The sequence below is a fragment of the Sinocyclocheilus grahami genome, unplaced genomic scaffold (genome assembly GCF_001515645.1).
Source record: "Sinocyclocheilus grahami isolate Dianchi unplaced genomic scaffold, SAMN03320097.WGS_v1.1 scaffold2257.1, whole genome shotgun sequence".
Taxonomy (NCBI): Eukaryota; Metazoa; Chordata; class Actinopteri; order Cypriniformes; family Cyprinidae; genus Sinocyclocheilus; species Sinocyclocheilus grahami.
In genome coordinates, this window is record NW_015507436.1 from 26,756 (window position 1) to 30,658 (window position 3,903).

General features: G+C 38.7%; 1 protein-coding gene across 1 annotated transcript in view; it reads right to left on the reverse strand.

Annotated features, from left to right (window-relative positions):
- Positions 1–3,903, reverse strand: part of LOC107574515 (stonustoxin subunit beta-like) — an 11,897-nt gene that overhangs the window by 7,117 nt on the left and 877 nt on the right. The gene's annotated exons all lie outside the window — the stretch shown is intronic.

The window sequence follows — 3,903 nt, forward strand, 5'->3', positions numbered from 1 at the left end:
ACACAATTTTTCATTTGATTTAACAAATCAGTTATTCATTAGATTAACAAATCGTCACAGTCCCCTCACCCAATAAAATGGAGGCCAGGATGTCTGCAACGACCCCAGGCCCCCCCCCCCCCGGTTACCATGGCAACCCTGACACCAGATACATTTACGACCTAATGGAATTTAGGTGGGGAAAATCACTGCCTTTTCCATAAGGAAAATCTTCAAGACACAGTAGGAATGGACTTTTCTACTAATTAATTAATAGGAAAACCTTTCTTTGAATGAACACACATATCCACACATATAGGTCATTGTGTATATTATTGCTGTCTTGTGTAGGGATTTCTAAATATGAACAGACACTGATATCAGCCATCATGAGGTTTGCTAATCACCCAGCACATGATTCCAATATTCTTGGTCGATTTCCTGTCAGTCTTGTAAACTCATCTACTCATGAGATCGAAACTAATTCAATCAGGAGACAACAAAGCTTTCTTATGTATCAAGGACTGTAAAGGTTCTTCACAACATATAGAAACCCCAATGTCTTGTGACCACCAATGAATGGAACCATTATGTCCTTACAGGAAAAGGATAAGTAAATTAACTGACGCCCTCAGGACTTGCAAGCACGGGATCTATACAGCATGATGCCACATGACTTTTGACCATCTGTTTCCTGCATGACTGAAACCCTTACTTTTCTTGTGTCACAGACAAAGAAACAGAACCTTGCATGACGATTTCAAAAGACAAATCGTTTAAAAAGTAGTGAAAATGTATCCACTGCATGTGTTATGCCGTATATATATATATGTGTGTTGTGTTATTGAAACCATGATATTTTAATATGCCTTATAACTCGTTTTAGCAGACAAAGCATTTAATATGCGTGGAAAATATGGGAAGATTAATATCGGGTGAGAGCATGTCTTATTCGCCGAACATTGGTGTTAGTGAAAAGTTTATATTTTGTATCATTCTCTGGTGATAATACTTTTATCAGAAGATATTTAAAACTGTGGGCTGGACCAAAGGTCAGCCTGCTTAAAATGGACACAACGCTCTTGCTCGCTCTCTCACTCAAAAGAACTTTGGCTTTTACCTTGGTAAGCGCGACAAAAGCGCCCCACGCCGTAACATCGCACAAGCGAGACCATCTAAGAACTCAAACACTTCAGTGAAACTTCCAAGATCTTCAAGGAACGCAAAGTCTTGCAAACTCAGACTTTTAGCAGGACTGCTGAAGCCTCTTCCGTAACCCGGCAACCAACCAACCCAACGAGGGCTTTCCCAAAAGGACGACATTCAAACGTCATTCCGACGTCACCGCAACAGCCAATCAGTGAATGAATTTCCCTCCAGCAGCCATCCAGTAGCCACGAGGAACGACTCAGCTTTCAGCTGTCAACCAGCAGAACGCAAGTAACGAGCAAATCTTATCTCTGCTGAACTGGTGAACGAGCTAATTTAAGCAGTAAACATAAGCTAACATTCTCTGCTTGATAAATTCTCTAAGGTGAATCTAAATCACTTGTAAAACGAGTTAGAACTTGAAACTTCATGCAACTCCGTCAACTCTCATTTTTAAAGAAACTGTATGTTTGTGTGTGTGTGTGTATGTGTGTTTTAGCTTAGTTTTGATGTAATCTAGAATAGCCAAATAAATTCATGTTTCATTTATAGAAAATCATTGTTTGGTGTCATATAATTTCAAGGTTAAACCCTATTGCCAAAAGATCCCTTGCTACCTAGCTCGTAGCTTACTTATAATAATGACCTCTCTAAGCGCTTACAGATTATCATAATTGTATTTAACCCGTGGCCAGGGAAAATACAGATACATAGTCAATTTGTTAAAATATACTGAAATCACGGCTCGCTGGACGACCCTTGATTTAAAGTGTAACACAACAAATTTGAAATCGGTTTAATCAGGTGGACTTGGGATATTCAGATCCGAGTCCTCTCAAAACCTGAATGAATTAATAATAATTAATTCCCTACAATTACAAATGAGTTAATTTCATTACACTTGTATATTATCTGTTGTATTGTAGACTATTTTATGCATGCTTATGATAGAACCACTCATTCATGTAACCTTACATATAACGTGTTTGGTCTCTATTAATTTCATATTTGGATGATCTAATTGAGAGTGTATATTGTATGTTTATACCTATGCAACATATTAGTGTTCTAAGAATCTTTAGAAATTTTGATCCAAGTTTCATATGCAAATTACCACGCTTTCACACAAAAGGTCATAAAAACTCCCCAGCATCTCAAAACTCCCACTTGGGACGTCAGCCTTTCTCATTGGACAAGCCCATCTTGAGAGGCGTGAATCTTTGCAGACTTTAAAGGCCGCACTTCATGTGACCTGCCCAGGGTCGGTGGTTTTGTTGTATTCTGAGAAGATGAAAATGTGAGCTGCAACGCTCCAGGAAACCTTAAGTTTTGTGCCAGGCTTCAGCCTTGAATTTCCATTCACCAAGTTTCTCTGACGCAAACTGGTTCTTTTTCATCAACCAACTTCAGCAAAGATCAACTCAAGGAACGCAAAGTCTTGCAAACTCAGACTTTTAGCAGGACTGCTGAAGCCTCTTCCGTAACCCGGCAACCAACCAACCCAACGAGGGCTTTCCCAAAAGGACGACATTCAAACGTCATTCCGACGTCACCGCAACAGCCAATCAGTGAATGAATTTCCCTCCAGCAGCCATCCAGTAGCCACGAGGAACGACTCAGCTTTCAGCTGTCAACCAGCAGAACGCAAGTAACGAGCAAATCTTATCTCTGCTGAACTGGTGAACGAGCTAATTTAAGCAGTAAACATAAGCTAACATTCTCTGCTTGATAAATTCTCTAAGGTGAATCTAAATCACTTGTAAAACGAGTTAGAACTTGAAACTTCATGCAACTCCGTCAACTCTCATTTTTAAAGAAACTGTATGTTTGTGTGTGTGTGTGTATGTGTGTTTTAGCTTAGTTTTGATGTAATCTAGAATAGCCAAATAAATTCATGTTTCATTTATAGAAAATCATTGTTTGGTGTCATATAATTTCAAGGTTAAACCCTATTGCCAAAAGATCCCTTGCTACCTAGCTCGTAGCTTACTTATAATAATGACCTCTCTAAGCGCTTACAGATTATCATAATTGTATTTAACCCGTGGCCAGGGAAAATACAGATACATAGTCAATTTGTTAAAATATACTGAAATCACGGCTCGCTGGACGACCCTTGATTTAAAGTGTAACACAACAAATTTGAAATCGGTTTAATCAGGTGGACTTGGGATATTCAGATCCGAGTCCTCTCAAAACCTGAATGAATTAATAATAATTAATTCCCTACAATTACAAATGAGTTAATTTCATTACACTTGTATATTATCTGTTGTATTGTAGACTATTTTATGCATGCTTATGATAGAACCACTCATTCATGTAACCTTACATATAACGTGTTTGGTCTCTATTAATTTCATATTTGGATGATCTAATTGAGAGTGTATATTGTATGTTTATACCTATGCAACATATTAGTGTTCTAAGAATCTTTAGAAATTTTGATCCAAGTTTCATATGCAAATTACCACGCTTTCACACAAAAGGTCATAAAAACTCCCCAGCATCTCAAAACTCCCACTTGGGACGTCAGCCTTTCTCATTGGACAAGCCCATCTTGAGAGGCGTGAATCTTTGCAGACTTTAAAGGCCGCACTTCATGTGACCTGCCCAGGGTCGGTGGTTTTGTTGTATTCTGAGAAGATGAAAATGTGAGCTGCAACGCTCCAGGAAACCTTAAGTTTTGTGCCAGGCTTCAGCCTTGAATTTCCATTCACCAAGTTTCTCTGACGCAAACTGGTTCTTTTTCATCAACCAACTTCAGCAAAGATC